At 37.9% G+C, this 20,027-nt stretch overlaps 1 non-coding gene across 1 annotated transcript; it reads right to left on the bottom strand.

Moving 5' to 3' along the window:
• Nucleotides 1-18,779: 18,779 nt before the first annotated feature.
• Nucleotides 18,780-18,886, bottom strand: LOC141636072 (small nucleolar RNA R71). The gene has a single exon (XR_012540710.1). It is a non-coding gene; the product is annotated as a small nucleolar RNA R71 (small nucleolar RNA).
• Between the last annotated feature and the right edge of the window lie 1,141 nt (nt 18,887-20,027).

The following is a 20,027-nucleotide window of genomic DNA, read 5'->3' as shown; positions in this document are numbered from 1 at the left end:
GTGCCCCGACTCCAGAACCCAAACAGACCTTCTGATCTCTGACTTACTCGACCGAGTAGCCCGGCTACTCGATCGAGTGACCCCCTACTCGATCGAGTGCCCGAGATACTCGATCGAGTGCCCAAAAACACGATTCTGGTCAAAATAACGACAAATACCCACTCGATCGAATCAAACCCACTCGATCGCGTCTTGCAGACTCGTGAATACTACCCGAATGTTATCTCACATACCCTAACGTACTATGCATTCATTATTATTTCAACATTATGATTACAACTACGCATTCAAATCTGCGCGACTCCTCATACAATTAACAAAATAATCTACTTCGTGTTATCAAATGCCACGTTATAAACAACCATCATGCTTTTCATCCAATTCGTTATATAAAACACATATCATTGAACCTCTATTCTTCATGTTACTACTTACTAAAAGCCAAACATTACCATCTATCATGCTCATAACATCCAACTTCCAATCATGTATTACATACTATCATAAACAATTCATTCTGCACGAATTAAATATTACGCAGCGGAAAAATTTCAATCAACAAATAAGACCTAAACGCATTACTATATGCTATGTCTCAAATTATAACTCAACCATACTATAACTATCAACATAGTAATTACGGTGGGATTTATAAACTCATACATGACTCCCATCATCATTAACTTATAGCAAACACCAACGAGTTCACTATTCGGGTCACGACATTCGATTCCACATTTTCACGCATTTCTATCACGTAAACTTTCGTCACATATCTCATAACCATCCTATAAGCTTGCTAATCATTCAAAGGACTTCAATAATCTCATCAACAATTACCCTACACGGCCCAAATTCTACCATCACACCCCTACTAACTTCTAACAAAGACTTAACCGGACATATATATCACACATAGACACACAGACTCCACATTCCCATACCATGTGACTGGCTTAAGTATCATGGGGCCAAGATTTTGAAATGAGGGCGCCTACTCACCCAAAACCTAGCATCAGCCGGGGCTCCCATTACACATACACCAGGTTTATTTTATTAGACTCCCTATGTTCATTATGTTCATTTGTTACAGGTTCCAAAAACCTGGCTCTGATACCATTTGTAACACCCCCATACTCCAAGTGCCTTACCAGGACCACTCAGGTATAAGGATACCACCATCTCGGTTGCCCGAGGTACTGAATATCATAAGACAATAAAGAAACGTACTTTTATAGTAATTATAAATTAAGTGATTACATGTTCAAACCAAAACTAATAAAAGAAATTACAAGGTTCTCATACGGTCTACAGCTAAAACTATCAAAGCTACTAGACTTCGTCGACACACAAATGAAGACTTCTAACTGCCACGTGATGACTCATCCCGGCTATCCCATACGCGTCATATCACACCGCTCAATAATCGCTCACCACCCCGAATGGATCACCACAGTTTTAAAACATTTAAACGGGGTCAGTACTAATCACACAATTCAATACATACATCAACAATAAGATAAACAGACAATGAGAACTCACACACACACACACACACACACACCACCAATTCCCATCATCTCAATCATTGATCGTCCACTTGGACCCACCCTCGCCGGGGGGGACCGCAGCCGTTCCCACCTAAGCCCCGCTCATCATACCGAGCGATAACCCTGTCCATTAATGTGCACATCCCCTTTCGTGGCGGGTTCCACGAAGGGCGAAACTAGGGCGTGAGATCACTCCCGCAAGTGACCCCACTCAGCCGAGAACGCATCTCGAGAACCATCAACAACACAACCACAAGCACAATTACAAACACAATCATCATATCAAACAACTAACTACAGCACATCACCAATATCCCATTATGGGACTAATACTGAGTAGGAATTCCTACCTGGAAAGCACAACACGCAGACGGTATCTACAGCTGTATCAAAACGGCTCCTCTACGAATTCTCCTCCTATCATACAACACATAAAGACTACACATCACAAACTACACACCAAAACCCCCAATCTCTAAATTAGGGTTTAACCAAACTTAACAAAACATTATAAAAATTATATTAAAAGCTTACCCTCGACGCAAGGAATCCAACGACACGAACTACGATACGAACTGACCGTCTGAACTCCGGGAATTGTCAAGAACGCGATTAGGAAGAAGAACTAGTTGCTTTCTCTCTTAAACAGGTTTTAGGTTTTGTAAAAAGTGATTTAAAACAATGACGAATATGTTTAAATACCTTAATCGCGTAATTAACAAAACCCGAGAAAACTCCCCCGTAAACCGGACACTCGATCGAGTACCCAAGGTACTCGATCGAGTACCCCCTTACTCGATCGAGTACCCCAGCTACTCGATCGAGTACCCAACAGGTCAGAAACTATTTTATTTCGCAACTTACCCTTACTCGACAGAGTAAGGCCTACTCGATAGAGTACCCCAAGACCTATAAATACGGAGTATTACAAGAAGATACTAAATCCATCAACGTAGGAACTGAACTAGAACCCCAAGAACTTAGGATAGGGACGACCTTGAGCTCTACCGAAAGGGCCAATTTCATAGACCTCCTACACGAGTTCAAAGACGTTTTTCCTTGGTCCTACAAAGACATGCCATGGATCGACAGGGACATTGCAGAATATAGAATCCCGATTAAACCAGGTTTCAAACCCGTAAAACAGAAGCTTCGACGAATGAGGATAGAATGGGCGCTTAAGATCAAAGAAGATGTCGACAAACAATTCAAAGTCGGGTTCATCAAAGATTATGAGTACCCAGACTGGGTAGCTAACATAGTACCCATACCCAAAAAGGATGGGAGAATCCGGGTTTGTGTGGATTTCAGAGACCTAAACAAAGCAAGTCCCAAGCATGATCTTCCTCCACCACATATCGACATGTTGGTGGATAGCACAGCATATCACGCGCTATTGTCCTTCATGGATGGATACGGAGGATATAACCAGATCAAGATGGTCATTGAAGATATGCATAAGACCGCCTTTGTCACTCAATGGGGCACCTATTGCTACACAGTTATGCCATTTGGGTTAATCAATGCCGGAGCTACATATCAACGCACCACAACTACGTTCTTACATGACAATATGACATGATGCATAAAGAAGTTGAGGTATACGTTGATGATATGATTGTCAAGTCCAAGGATAGAGAGGGGTACATTGCGAACCTTCGCAAATTCTTCTCAAGGCTACGAAATTACAACATGAGACTCAACCCTCAGAAATGCGCATTCGGGGTAACATCTGGTAAACTCCTAGGATACGTTGTTAGCCAACGAGGAATAGAAATAGACCCTTCCAAGATCAAATCCCTAATCGAAATGCCGCAACCTCAAATAGAGAAAGATGTTAGAGGATTCCTAGGTAAGGTGTAATACATAAGTCGATTCATATCGAAACTCACCATGATCTGTGAACCTATCTTCAAAAAGCTAAAGAAAACAGATCACACTATGTGGGATGATGACTGTCAGAAGGCATTCGACTGAATCAAGGAGAAACTGATGCGTGAATTTTATATAGTTATTTTGTACTTTATTTGCACGCATTTCAATGCATTTTGTGTAGTGTTTAGCTACAAATGTCCCCCGAATTGTCTACTTTGGTTTCTCTTGTATTATTTGCAGGTATGAACCGGAAAGGAGCATAGTCAAACTTAATTTATGTCCCTATGCATGCATTTAGGATATGAGTTGAGTCGGAGCTTGCAAACTACTATTTTGAGATGCGCAAAGGAGTATGATACCTAGGCAAGCAAAGGAAGAACTTCAAATTGCTAGTGCCTACTTTGAAGAGCCATATCTTAAGTTCTACAACTGATTTTCAGGTAATTCCAAGTGGAGATGACATTTTGTCCTCTTAGCTTTCCAACTCCACCAGAATCTCCCTGTTTTCCAAAGTAACAAAGAAATGGCAGTCGTTTGAAGTTTAGTGCGCGAAGCAGGAATTGTGCACTGGAAAGTGCTCGATCGAGTACAATTATGTTCGATCGACTCCTTTTTTTACTCGATCGAGTTGCTTATTTTTTAAAAGTGCTCGATCGAGTACCTAAAGTGCTCGATCGAGTGGTTTGAGTCTAATTCTACTCGATCGAGTAGTTTCAAATGACTCGATCGAGTGGTTTCTATTGGGCTCGGGCCTTTTTAGCTTTAATTTGTTTTTAGGTCAAATAAAAACGTCTTTTCCTATAAATAGGAAGACGACAGAACAGATTGGGGGCACGACATACACTACTTTTCTTCTATTTCTTGCTGGATACTTTGTTCTTTTCTTTTTCCGGATCTTTTCTCTGTAATTTTCTCTTTCCCTTTTCTCTTTTATTTAATGTTCGTTATTTTCTATTCCCTTTATTTCTGTTCTTTTCTTTATCATGTTTAGCTAATTTTTCCCTGCTAGGATTAGGGTATTCAATGGACAGATGTTAATTTCTAGTTAGTTCATAGATTTGTCGTTGTTGTTATGTTTATGTTGTTAATCACTGCTTATAATTGTATCTAGCTATTTGAATCGATGCATTTAGCCTTTTAACCTTGGGAAGACTCGACCTGGACCGGAAGGTTGGAAGGGGTGAGACCTGTAGTGAACAATAGAATGCTTTAGTGAGGGCGGAAGATAAGCTAATAGTATCTTAGGGCGAATTGAGACCGGAAGGAGATATTCGTTGCCCCTTAGACCGACACATTGACTAATCTGTGACCTTATTTGAAATTAATTGACGTTCATTGATGAACCGACATCCTAGTTTCCTTTCCCTATGCTTAATTACTCTTATCTCTATTTCTCCTGCCTTAATCTCGTTAGTTTAGTCAAAATAATTCAAACCCCCAGATCGTGACAATAGACGGACCGAATAGACAAGTAGATAGTGACCGCCTCCCTGTGGAGATTGACCCTACTTACCGCTGACTTCTGTCAGTAGTACTTAGGTAATTATTTTTGGTACTGAAACGACAGGTATCAAATTTTGGCGCCGTTGCCGGGGAGGCAACTACTTTATTTACTTGTTTTATTTTGTCTGTTTTTAGCCTCAACGGGTTTATCCCTTGAGGCCGTTCTAATCGTTTTCTTTAGTGTTGTTTTGATAGGCCCTACAGGTACTACCGAGACAGTTCTAGGTAAAAGATCGTCAAAGGGAAGGCCTGAGTACCTTTGACTTGCCATCTATGTTCTATTATATGGCGCAATAGGTGATTTACTGTGGGAGATGTGGTGCAGCTGAGCACAATGCAGCTGTTTGCTTAGCTGAAAACGACGAGGTTTATGCATTCAAGCAGCATAGACAAGCTAGTCAAACTGTTGTAATTGCGCCGCCACACCTGACCAATCAACTAGGCTACCAACAACCTCCATTTATCTGGCCACTACAACAACAAGCTCCTCTTCCTGATAAGCGGAAAGAAGAGTTTGCTGAGCTGAAGTCTTTGGTGAAGTCACTTGCACTCTAAGTGCAAGAACAGTATAGACAAATTTTTGCGCAAATTGATGAGCTCGAGTCTGAAATAGCTCAGTTAGCTGCTGAGTCGAATATTGGGCAACTAGAGGAAGTCTGCGTTACCTACGCAGAGAGTGGTCTTTCCCATGAAGGACCCGCCTTGCCTAGTGTTGCTGATGATTGGGACGACTCGGAATATGAAGATCTATCAGATAATGATGCCTCACGTGAAGAATTCTGCACTGATCAGCAAGAATCACTCGATTGAATGGATTATTTTGGTCGATCGAGTGAAATACCTGAAGAAACGTTTGATCGAGTACAATACATCACTCGATCGAATAGCTGCTTAGAGGAAGTACTCGATCGAGCTGTTTCATGTACTCGATCGAGTGAAATTCATGGGGAAAACTTTCGATCGAGTAACAATTCCACTCGATCTACTGATTTGGCCACACAGAGTAATGCAACATCACTTGGATTTGTTCTAAATGGTTACGGTGAATCTCCCCTTTTCAAAGCCGAGTTGGATGCGCTTGAGGCTGCTATTTACGGGACGGAACCCACAGAGGAGGGTAATGAGAAGGCAGCTGAGTCTGTGATTGCTCCTAGCGGGAAAGAGGTAATATCTTCCATTGTCAATGATTCCATCATTGAGAGCAATCAAACCGAGGTAGTTAACGATAATTATATTATTGTTTGTTTAAGTAGTACATTGCCTCTCTTGACTTATGCTTCATATTTCAATGCTATACCCCCTCCCAGTCGGTCAAATAATTTAACAGTTTTTCACCGTCCTTGTCGTCAGAAATTTGTTAAACTAAAACGATACCCTAGATTATTATTAATTGCTCCCGAGCTCCTTTATTTTGTGGACAAATTTAGGAGCTGTCATAGGAATTTTGTTAGGCTTAAACGTTTATACATTTTATTTTCCTATGCTTCTGTTCTACTGTGGTGCTACTTACAGTTTTATGTAGCACATGCGCAGCTGTTTAATCGGTAGCTGCGCGCATTGAGCTGTTTTGACCAGGCTAATTAAGAGAGGCTCGTTGAAGAAAAGAAGGTCGAGCTGGGACCTGTCTGAAACTAGCGCTGTCCGGGAGGCAACCCGAAATTTATGCTTTTTAGTTATTTTTCTAACGTTTCGGTTTTTGTTGTGTGTTTAATAATGTGTCTTCTCGATCGAGCGCCCTACTTTCTCGATCGAACACTTCTACAACCCATTGCACTCGATCGAGCAATCTTCTTTCTCGATCGAGTTGGTTTGCCTTGATTCGCTTCCTGTGACAATGTCCTGCAGCTGTTTGTGACCTCCCACGTTGCTGGCTGGTTTGGGGAGGTCCCTTCTTCGCGTTATCTTGAAAGTTTTCCGCATCTTCACTCTCCTTTTTAGTTTGCATTTCCTTTCCCTATTTTTGGTACAATGAGGGCATTGTATGGTTTGGTTTGGGGAGGTTATGCATCCATATATGTGTCTGCATTCAGCTTTTATTGCATTCATGTTATCACGTTTAATTTTCATATTTCATATGCATTGTTCTTTATTTTTTTTTTTAAAAAGGGAAAATTAAAAAAAAACTCACATTTATTTTTGCATATAGGTTGAGTCGGAACGATTGATTTCCGTGATGATATTGCACTTTAACTTGTCTTTTTACTTGAGCCTTGCACTTTCGTTGATGGTTATTAGCTAAGTCTTACGCAAAATCTACGAGTTTTTGTTCAAATATAGTTGACCGTATAGACTTGACCTGATAAATTGGCAAACTACTCCATAAATTCTGAGTTTTAGAGCCTAATAACTGGTGACATTCATGACCGGTTTACATAGGAATTGAGAGTAGTACTCCTTGCATAGCATGTTCATCATTTTTGCACATTTATGACATTCGATTTCTTGTCAAATGCATACATTGGGGGTTGTGGTCGGTGTCACATGCAGGGAGGCGCTTGCAAATTTCCCCTTTCTTACATTTTTCACCCATTGAGCTCCACTTAAGCCAAATTTAGCCTTTTGACCCATTAGCTACATCCAAAATTGAGTCTGCCTAGTCAAGCTAGTTAGTATGTCTTTTGTGGAATGTGTATTCCGTCTGCGGTTTGGCCTGTTTTCATTATTGGAGTTGGTGGAGGATGAAGAAAGGAAGAAATGAAAAAAAAGAGAAAAAAAACGTGAAGGATGAAGAAAAAAAGGAAAATGAAAACAAAAGGAGGAAAATGAAAAAGAAAACAAATCCACGTGTGATCAGTGAAGAAAAGAATGAAAAAGTTTGAAATTTTTGGTTTGAGTTCAGCTGAGGCCGTTTTTGTTCACTTTTATCTTGTGACGGTCTCACTCCTCGGTCTTATTCTTACATTTTTTTGAGGAGATATTGTATTTGGACAGTGAGTTGTGTGCCAATGAAGGGAACTTGTACCTTATTTTACAGTCACTTGAGATTCGGATGGTCTTATATGGCCTTGTTTAGGAACTAGGTTGACGCTTTATCTTCACATTTCCATAATTTGTTTTGCCTTTTCTCACCTGAACCTCACTCTCCGATATCATTTGTAAGCCCTCAGCTGTGACGGACATTGTTGGTTGGAATGTATGCGTAGTACTTGAATCGTCCATCATTTTTGTTGCATGCATGTTATGTAGGTCGCAGTTTAGGTGAGTGACTGTTTCTCTTTCTCTCTTATACGTATATAATTCACCCTTTGCTTCATGAGAGAAGAGTGACCACGTGAGAGTCCGATTTTGTTGGTCTTGCAAAATCAATTAGTCAGCTTTATTTATGGACATCTTATAATTCGTTGCGTATTAACTGTTGTAGCTATGACTGTTGCATTAAATTGGTTCAAGTAGACAGGTTATAGCTAGCTCTGAGCTTTCTTTTTCCGTTCCATTATTTTGCATTTAGTTTGCTTGGGGACAAGCAAAGGTTTGGTTTGGGGAGATTTGATGCGTGCATTTTATATAGGTATTTTGTACTTTATTTGCACGCATTTCAATGCATTTTGTGTAGTGTTTAGCTACAAATGTCCCCCGAATTGTCTACTTTGGTTTCTCTGGTATTATTTGCAGGTATGAACCGGAAATGAGCATAATAAAAGTTAATGTATGTCCCTATGCATGCATTTATGAGATGAGTTGAGTCGGAGCTTACAAACTACTATTTTGAGATGCGTAAATGAGTAAGATAGCTAGGCAAGCAAAGGAAGAACTTCAAATTGCTAGTGCCTAATTTGCAGAGCCATATTTCGAGTTCTACAACTGATTTTCAGGTGATTCCAATTGGAGATAAAAGTTTGTCCTCTTAGCTTTCCAACGCCACCGAAATCGCCCTGTTTGCCCAAGTACGAAGAAATGGCAGCCGTTTGAAGTTCAGTGCGCAAAGCAGGAATTGTGCGCTGGAAAGTGCTCGATCGAGTACAATTATGTTCGATCGACTCCTTTTTCTACTCGATCGAGTTGCTTATTTTTGAAAAGTTGTCTGTCGAGTACCTAAAGTGCTTGATCGAGTGGTATGAGCTTAATTCTACTCAATCGAGTAGTTTCAAATGACTCGATCGTGTGGTTTCTATTGGGCTCGGGCCTTTTTAGCTTTAATTTGTTTTTAGGTCAAATAAAATCGTGTTTTTCCTATAAATAGGAAGACGACAGAACAGATACATTGTTCTTTTCTTTTTCCGGATATTTTCTCTGTAATTTTCTCTTTCCCTTTTCTCTTTTTTTTAATGTTCGTTCTTTCTCTTCCCTTTATTTTTGTTCTTTCCTTTATCATGTCTAGCTAATTTTTGCCGGCTGGGATTAGGGGATTCAATGGACCGATGTTTATTGCTAATTAGTTCATAGATTTGTCGTTGTTGTTATGTCTATGTTGTTAATCACTGCTTATAATTGTATCTAGTTATTTGAATCGATGCATTTAGCCTTCGACCTAGACCAGAAGGTTGGAAGGGGTGAGACCTGCAGTGAACAATAGAATGCTTTAGTGAGGGCGGAGGCTAAGCTAATAGTATTTTAGGGCAAATTGAGACCGGAAGGAGATATTCGTTGCCCCTTAGACTGACACATTGACTAATCTGTGACCTTAACTACAATTAATTGACGTTCATTGATGAACCGACATCCTAGTTTCCTTTCCCTCTGCTTAATTTCTCTTCTCTCTATTTCTCCTGCCTTAATCTCGTTAGTTTAGTCAAAATAATTCAAACCCCCAAATCGTGACATTCGATGGACCAAATAGACAAGTAGATAGTGATCGCCTCCCTGTGGAGATCGACCCTACTTACCGCTGACTTCTATTACTAGTACTTAGGTAATTATATTTGGTACTGAAACGACAGGTATCAGATACTAGCCAAGCCACCAGTGCTCATGCCACCTCAACGAGATCAACCTCTTGGTTTATATCTCACGGTAACTGAAACAGCCATGGGCGCCATGCTAGCCCAAACCCTAGGAAAAGAAGTTCTTGGAGTACGAGTGCAACTACACACCACTAGAGAAGACATGCCTCGCTCTTGTGTGGGCAACGAATAAGCTACGCCATTACATGCTTAGCTACTCCGTCAAAGTATACTCCAAAATGGATCCTGTCAAATACCTCTTCGAGAAACCTGTTCTCAATGGACGCCTAGAAAGATGGACCTTGATGCTCTCAGAGTTCAATCTCAAGTATGTGCCTCCGAAAGTTATAAAAGGGCGCGCCGTCACCAAGTTCTTGGCAGAAAATCCCATCAATGATGCACAAACAATAGACACCTGGCCATTTCCGGATGAATATATTGTTGGGAAATGTGTCCTCGACAATAGTGCCATCACATGATTTAATATCATAATTAAATCTCATACTAAGAATACGTGAGGGATGATTCTTTATATAGTCGATTGATCGTCATTTATCGGTAATGATTGGCTAACTAGAGTTTGAAATTACTATCGTGTGACGGTGATGGCCAGTTGATCCCTTTAGGTCACACCTATAGGATGAGGCCCAAATAGATATTTAATTAATTGTATGCGATACAGATTAGTTAATTCCTTAATTATGGGAGTGTAATTTTACGTCTTAGTGTAATGTGATTAAATAAGATTTAATTTAGTGATTAAGTGTTAAATTACTAAATTAGTTGAGATATTATATAAGTTTAGAGGCAGAGATAATTAGTTATTTAAAGTTAGAAGAAGTAGTAATTTTAACTAACTAGTAATTATGGGACCCATTATATGTTGATATAATGGTAGTATACTACTCAAAAAGTGGAGTGTATATTATATTATTAATTGTAATATTTAAGTGTTAAATGATTACATTAATAATTAATTATGTAAGATAGTTAAACATATGACTTATAAGCATTTGTGGGAAAAATGACAAAAGGCAAAAATGGACCAAAATGGGTCCATATTTTTGACCAAATGAAGAGAACAACTGATGCTCTTTTATCTTTTATTTGTGTTTTTTAAAGTGTGATTGTGACACATCACACAAGCTTTATTCATACTACATCTTACACATATGTTCCCTACACTCAGCCTACACTATACAAAAGAGTAAAAACAAAAGCAAAAATATTCCCTACATGGGTGTGAGGCCACCGGTTTTTGGCTCTAAAAATAGAGCATTAGTTGCTCATTTTTCCATGTTGTTCTTTGCTTGTTTTTCTCTCTAGTTTTCCCTCACATGCAATTGTTAAAAACTCTCACAAATACTAATACACTCAATCTATTACTAGAGGTAGTAATACTAGAAATATTATTATTATTAAGGTTACATTTCTACTACATATCCAGTTAATATTAGTAGGAATTTTTGGGATTAATCTTGGATGCAACTTATTGGAGTGTCTTCTATACTTGGAGTCTTAGAAGGATCATGCATCATATTAAGCTCAAGAAAAAGTGGAGGTAGGTGACCTTACTTGTGCCCAATATTTCGAACCAACCATCAATGTAAGGGACATTGTTTTTCTTATAAATCTTGGATTTTGTTATGCATGCAGTAGATCTAAAGAACTTATAATTAACAAGTTATTTAGTTCACTATTATTGGAGTCTAATAATAGGTATATGAACCTTACTAGTGGTATCAGAGCATAAGGATGTTGCATGCATAATCGGTTATTATTTTTTCGAGTTAAAAGGTTAACATATAAAACTAAAAATTTGTGATTTATAAGTATAAGCCCAGAAATCACCATGCATGTTATATATTCTGATCCTAAAATGTTTTTAGGTCATTTTTATGATTTATGGAAATTTATTGCTCATTTTAATGATTTTTGGTCATTTTATTACATTTTTACGACTAAAATGGGAATTAAGATGCTAAAAATAGTTAAACTAAGTTTCTGACCTTGGAAATTTTATATGACCTCAGATGCATATTTTACAAGTTGTGTGTAAAAACGCGTATTAATTGGATTAATATTGCATGATTTATGATTTTTATGAGATAAAACCGATAAAATGAAACTATATTTTCTCAAAATTAATTCGAAAATTTTAACGATGATTTTTCATATTATGAGTGTCATCGAATTATTCCATAATGTTCAAAAATTTAAAATTCAAATTTTGAAATTTTTATAAATTAATTTGGATTTATTTCATAAATATTATGATTTTAAGGTAACATATGAGCATAAAATTAAATCAAGTTGAATTATTGTCAAAAATTGAGTGATGACTAATTTTTGAGTCCTAAAAAGTGTTAGGGTAATTAACTTGAGCTTAGATGTGATTTAAGTGTTAATTAGTGATTTTAAAAGGTTATAATCACGCATTTTCATAAGACCGGGTTATATATACGACATAAGTTAAATAGGGCGATTTGGCACATCATTTGGCATGATAGGTACATATTATAATGCTGCATATTTCAATTCTTGAATGTCTTTTATTTATATAATTTTGAATTATGTAATTTTATCTTAGTATGGCCTTAGTTTTAATCGATATTACCCGTAATGAAAGGGAATATTGATTCGGTTGTAATTTAATGTGATCTCGTATCACTTTTGTTTTTATTTTATTAGTTTTTGATTTTACAAATGTATAATAGGAATAGCTTTGTATTTTTATTATTATTTGTAATTATGGAGCATCTTCAAAGACGGTGCCATTCGGAAAGGTGATCCGACGAAGACGGTGTCTTGGGAGACGTGCCACTTGAAGATTCAAGGGAACAAAGGAGTTTGTTTCCGAAAATGTAATAGATTATTTGATTTTCTATTTTAGGAAGGCCATACTAGGAATTTTATTTATTGCTTTGCATTTCTTTTAATATGTTGCACGCATTGCCAAATTGCCATAACAACACATGCATATCATATCGAGTCATCGACCGTGTCAATTATAATTATCGTAGTTCACCGCTTTAGTTCACTTAAAACGTGATAGATAATAAATTGACAAGACCTCTCACATATAATAATTGAGAAATAGCCTTACCAAATAGTAGAAACCCATGAAGTACCAATTTCTTAAGGGAGTTGAGCCGGCTTTACCGTAATACAAACCTTGTTACGTTGGCGAAGTGGGGTAGTAAAATGTTATTACATCGAAATTTGGATTGAGCTCAACGGAAGTATTCGTGACCGTAGTCGCATGTGTTCCGGGCTAAAGATGAGAATTAGAGTAATTTTTATCGACCGAGAGTTCTAAAAGTAGAATCGATTAAGAGGTTAATCCACCGAGTTATATTAATAAAAGGTGAATCGGCTTACCGTACCCGTATTAATATGAATTTGGATCTCGGAATCATTTATGTTAGTTGGGTGGAGGTCACTACATAGATGTTTTAATACTTGTATTAAAATATATGAGTACTATAAAACGATAGATGTAAATTAATCCCTTCACTTCCTATTTTGTAGTCAAATATGTTTTATCAACCGCAATGGCAACTCCAATCACGTCCACCTCAGCTAGTTCCACCACGCTTACCAATGTGTCATGGCTCCGATCCTTCATGGATCGATGTAAGTTAGAAATGAATGGGTCTAATTTCGCCGATTGGGACGCACAACTTTGCTTGGCCGCGCAAGGTGACGACAAGCTTCATTACCTTACCGAGGCATCTCCCTCCGAACCTAATGCTAGGTCCACCACCGCCGCAAGGCAAACCTATGAGGTTTACCAAAAGTGGTCGGCCGCGATCTAAAATGTGTTGATCTTTGCTATGGAGGCCGAACTCCAATGTAGTGCTATAAAGATTAGCACCGCTCATGAGATCTACATGAAGCTTGTGAACATGTTTTCACGAGCTCCTAGGGTCATACAAAATGAGGCGGCTTCCGCATTCTTTTATCTTGATACCAAGGACGGCCAAAACATGAGTCCTCATGTGCTCAAGTAGATGGAGCATGTTGAGAGTGATGTGACCATAATTAGAGAATATTTAGTCCCCGAATTAGCCTTGTTCCCATGCTTTTTAGTGCATATTTCGGTCATTTATTGTCTTTAGTTCTTTTTTTGCATTTTCTTTGAGGTTTTGTGTCCTTGGTAGGAAAGGAGTGCAAACCTTGCATTTTCATGGCAAAACGAGACTAAATTGATTGAATTCAATGACCAAGCATCAAGGAGAGACAAGATTAGAAGACCTTTGTACATACTATAGTAGATGGGCAATGATGAGAAAAGATCCTTGCATCCCCGAGGAAATCCCCAAGGATTTTATGAAGAAAAGGAAAGAAAAGAAGAAGAAATGTGACTGTCCAGCAATCCGTGCGGATTGTCCTGAAGACGCCCGTCCTCCACCTCCACAATCCGAGCGTCTTCACTCCAAGACGCCCTGGCAGCAACCCCAGAAGACGCCCGTCTTCTCCCAAAGACGCCCGAGCAGCAACTCACGAATCCGGCCGTCCCGTGCCTAAGACGCACGGATTCCAAGGCAGCACAATTTTGTTTCTTCAAGCTTCAAGAAAGATGCCCATCCTTCCAAAAATACCGGCGTTTCCCTAAGTAGGGACTTAATCATCATTTAAGCCCTTAGTTAACTCTAATTCCTACACCTAATCCCCACTATAAATACCCCATTAGTCTAATTAGAAGAGCAGGTTCTTCTTAGCAATCTCTAGTATAGTTAATATCAATCAAATCTCTCTTTAATATTGTAATCAACAATTAATCAAGTTTTAATACAAGTTTTATTTCCTTAATCTCTCTTTTGTTCATCCTTTATTTTGGGTAATTGAAGATTATTTGGGTTATTATTGGGAGATTGACAACCTCTCAATCAAGCATCAAGTACTTCTTTTATTCTTTGCTTTATTATTGGAATCATTAGTAGGTATAATTCTCTTAATCCCTTTTTAATTATTGCTAATTACTTCATTTGTTCATCATATTTCACTTTGTTGGTATGATTGACAACCTTGCTAGCATGTTCAACATGATAATGAGTGAGTAGTTCCATAGCTAGGGTTAATGGGTAATTAGGGGAAACCAACATGTGGAATGATTCATGCTTAAATTAATATGCTTTCATAGTTTATTTGCTTGCTTGTTATGATCGCAACTCATGCACATGTTATGTTTGATGAAATGCGAGCCTATGAATCCTTGCATTTTTTACCCATCACCTATCTTTTCAATGAGACTTGTAAGGCATAAACCAACTCGAGTCTCATTAGACCATGCATGTTGTTGAGTAGGGAAGACTAAGTCGACTTGTAGTTGTTGTACAATCTAATCGATTCGGCTCCGGGACCCAAACTTTCCTAGGATTGTAAGATATAACCCAACTCAATCCATCACAACAATAATTGCTTGCTTATAATTTGAGAACATGTTTGTATGATCAATTCCCATGAATCCCCTATGACCCCATGATACCCTAGTGCTTTTTATCAATTGTTTACAACCCTTTTCAATTCATCTTGCTTGTTTACTTTCATTACTATTTAGTTTAGTGACCTTCTACATCAACCCAAATTGTGACACCCCTAAGACACCACTAGTTGCAATAGAAATCTCATTTCAATTTCCGTCCCTTGGGATCTGACCTTTACTTGCCTCTTTACTAATTGTAGGGTTGTTTGTGAAGCTATAAATTGTGTTTTGGTCTAGGTGCTCCTAACGACATGTTACCGAAAATATTTAGTCCCGACCAGAGAGCTTGAAAATGCATAAGGTGAAGATTCCCGATGAACTTGTGATTGATCGCATCCTTCATTCCTTCAATAAAATCAAAGCATATGTTCAATTCCGGGTGAATTTCAATATGCAAAATAAGAAGGTTTCTCTTGATGAGTTGCACAAAATGCTTGTGCAAGCCGAAAGGGATATGGGGTTAAGTGTTAGCACCACCAAAGATGTGCTAAATGTCAATCGTAAGAGCAAGGGAACCTTCAAGAAGAGCGGGAAGAAGTGGAAGAAGCGAACTCCCAACAGGAATATAGCTAAAGCTTGTGAAGCTAGTACCTTCAAGCCCAAGTACAGTGCCCCCAAAGGGGACAAGTGCCACTATTGTTATGGTGTTGGGCATTGGAAGAGAAACTGTTCCAAATACCTTGGCGACATCAAAGCTGGAAAGGTTATTTCAGTAGGTATATAACTATCCCTATCTTTTATGTTTCAATCTCAACTTTGGTATGTTGATACAAGTTATGATGATTACCCTTTTTATTGTAAATAGGGTCTCCTACCAAGGACAATGGAAAGGAAAAGCAAGCCTAGAGGATCATATGGGAAGCTAGAGTAGCCAACTGTGGTGATGGATCATGGAAGCTTGGCCTTAATTTGCTTTGTCTTTAAATTTATGATGTATTTCATGTTTTTAGAACTATTTTGATTTCCTTGTGTGACTTGGAAATTGGTTTGTAATCCTTTAAACAATTGTTGTGCTTTGGATATTTGTGGTTTGGTTTTCAACCCAAGTCACTTGTTTTATTATGATTACTTATTCTAAAAACATCATCATTAACTACTTGCGTAGAGAAACCTTAGATAGACAACTTAAATGGATCAAATAGACGATTATGATGATGGGATCATTATATGTCCATAAGCTATGAATTTGATTCTCCTTGTGTCATCATTACTAAAAGTAACAACTTACTTATGTAAGATCAATTATAAAGTAGGGAATTTACGATATCATAAGGACATATTATTCTAAACGGATGGTCAACCATAAGATACCTAGAATAGAGAGTCTAGTAAACCATATGACATGAATCAGACTACCATATTACATGAATCAAGCTGCCATGATAGGAATGGCCTTTTGAAAGCTAATACATAGTCTATGTGAACTCCTAAATACTCCGTTAAACATATACGTTTGTGACTCACAAAGCTATCTCTCATGAATATAGATGTATTTTTGAAAGATAGAGTGGGAGTAGATTGAATCGTCACAAACATCACTTATAGTTGAAATGTTACTTTGTGAAAGTAATAGAATTATAGAGTGGGAGTTTGTATTGAACTATTATCTATGAAGATAGAATGAGAGCATAGTTCAGTGGGAGTTTATCGCACATGCCTTATTGTTAAAATATTACTTTGTGAAAGTGATAGTATCATGACCTTGTTACATATGAGCCATAACATACAATCCGAAAATGGTTACTCATGAGTAAATTTGCTTTAAAGTGAGGGTCTCTTAATAAGTAAATAGAGCTTCAGAGTACACAAATGCATAAGATTTAGATGAAGATGTTGATCGAGATAAATTGTGTTAGGAATTGCCGCACTTCATTTTAATGAAGAAGTGGCAAATAAAATTCGCTTTTCTAAAAATGGGAATTTAGAGAAGGAAGTGTTTCCATCACAAAATCTTAAATAAAGATTTAAGAGTCCTAACATATTATGCGTAGCTTTCTTAAGTGATCTTAGAATGATCTTAAGGAAGCATTAAAGGATTATACTTTTCATGTGATAATAGTGAATGGTTTCATTCACATGATTGAAGAATCATGATTATACATGAAGATAAGTGGGAGCCAAAATAATGTTTCCATGTCTTATATGTTGATCATATATTAATTATTGAGAATAATGTACCAATGCTCTCTTCTGGCAAGAGTAATTGGAAGACTTGGAAAGGGATGCAAATTATTCTAGATTTTGAATCTATGTGAGAGAATATTGGCATAGAGTTGAGAGTCTTATGACGATAAGATCTTTCATACCTACTGTAAATCAACAAGGTTAAATAGGCTATTCAAGTTTATAGAAGTGGAAATACTATGATGGAGTCATAGTCATTCACTAAACCTATTAAGTTGTTGATCGCATGAAATCGATTGCTAATGTTTCCACCATTAGTATGATCATGTATGCCAACAGACGCACGTGCTGTGATGAACCATATGCTAGAAGCATGATAAGTCTATAACAAGTTAATTCATGATATGGCTTGTAAAAGCCTTAAAGAACATCCTTGAGATTCTTGAGAAGAATTAAGGATTCGTTCACATGTTTGGATGACCAACTAAGTTAGGTGTTGAAGTGTTGCACAAACTTTAGTTTCCAAACTCAAATGGGATTTGTTGAAATCCTAGGGTGACCTATTGAGTAAGGAGTAAGAGACTAAGAAAAGTGTTTTAGTTTCGCACATTGCAAATTCTTCAAAAGGAATCTAAGTAAATTGTGATAAAATCATCAATGTAGGGATTAAGGGTGAATCCCTCTACAAATGATTTTGTCACAAGTTATGCGATAACAATGGGGGCATCTTTCAAGTTAAAGAGCCCAAGTCTAGTAATTAGTCTAGACATATACCTGGATAAATTCATGTCATTAGAGATGACATTGAATGGAAGGAAATAACAATTAATAAAGTTGGTATATATGGATATCGGGTATATCTACTTTCCAAGCTTTTATTGCATCTAAACTAGTGTTAATAATACACTAAATATTATAAGATATGAAGTAGTGATAGTGTATTGACTATTCATATGCGATAATCACATTTATCGTTTGAGTTTTATTAAACTCACCCGCTACCTTGTCGTATCCGAATGTGTTGTAAAGAAAAATTGAACCCCATTAAAGTGAACTGGATTGACATGGTATTCGCCCCTAGTTACTTATATGAGGTGACGTCTCGAACTGACTAGAGTGTGATGCGATTGATGGCAAGTTCAAGTGCCATAGAGTGATATGGGATGACTAGTCGATCACATAGGTAGGTTGTATGGGACACTCTATCGGGCAGTGACCGCTTATAGAGTTCTGGTAATTCATATAGCCTGGTCGTGACAAGAGCTACTATAGTATTCTTATGAGTCAATTCTTTTGATTCTTGGAAAAAGTTGGCTCTAGCTTTCTACAAAAAATTCCTACCCATCGGAAAAGACTAACATGCTAAGAGCTCAAATTACGGGTTTTAAGCAAAGGGATGAAGAATCTTTTTATGAAGCTTGGGAGCGGTTCAAAGGAATTTGTCGCTCATTTCCTCACCATGGATTTAGCGAGTGGTTCTTGGTACAACAATTTTGGAACGGTCTATATGAAGATTCAAGGAACATTCTCAACATGGGATCAAATGGAATGTTCACCGAAGTTGATGACAATCATTGGAACAAAATTGAGAAAATGGCGGTCCATAACTCACAATATAGTAGACCTCGCAAGGCTACTAGAGGAGGAAAGCATGAAGTTGACTCCGTTACTCATTTGGGTGCTCAACTTAGTGCTCACATTGATACCATCAATTTGAAGTTTGAAAAGGCTATGGCTAGATTTGAAGAAGCCTCAAAATCACCAAAGCATCATGTTAATGCCATGACAGCATCTTCATCAATCCCAAGCGGGATATGTGAGAATTGTGGAACTTTGGGACATGACCCAAGTGAATGTAGGGGAACAAATGAACAAGTGAATGCTTTCTAAGCATACAAGCGTGGTACCCCTTATTCCAACTATTATAATGAAAACACCAAATTCCATCCAAATCTCTCATACAAAAGCCAAAATGTTCAAAACCCTCAAACAACATACACCCCACCTCCCATGAGAAACCAAAATCATAGACCCTTTTACAACCAAAACCAAGGTTACCAAAATCAATCTCCATACAATCAACAAAATGACCAAGGTTTTGATGTTCAAAGAGTGGTCCTTCAAATGCAAAAGAATCAACAAGAGTTTTTCACTCAAATGCAAAAGGATAGTCAAGCAAAGGAAACCACCATCAACAACATCCTAGCTCACACCAAAATGTTGGAAACCCAATTGACTCAACTAGCATCTTCAATCTCACAAAGACAAATGGGGAAATTACCACCTCAAAGTAATCCCCCAAGACATGAAACGGTTAGTGCCATTCACTTGAGAAGTGGTACAAGGTATAAAGCACCGAAGAAGCAAGTTGAGGATGAAGTTGTGGAAGCTAGTGACAAGGAAGAAATTGTGCAAAACTCCAAGGATGGAGAACCATCAAAAGAAGAAATCTCAAGGAAAAATGAAGACAAGGTCAAGGAGAAGGAGCCCATTGTGATTAGACTTCCTTTTCCAAGTCGTCAAGCCAAGCCCAAATTTGATGACCAACTTGGAAAATTTATGGAAATTGTGAAGAATTTGGAAGTCTCAATTCCTTTCACGGAATTA

This window comes from Silene latifolia, chromosome Y, assembly GCF_048544455.1.
Source record: "Silene latifolia isolate original U9 population chromosome Y, ASM4854445v1, whole genome shotgun sequence".
Taxonomy (NCBI): Eukaryota; Viridiplantae; Streptophyta; class Magnoliopsida; order Caryophyllales; family Caryophyllaceae; genus Silene; species Silene latifolia.
Note: the sequence above shows the minus strand (reverse complement) of the source record. Positions and strands in the feature narration are given on the sequence as shown.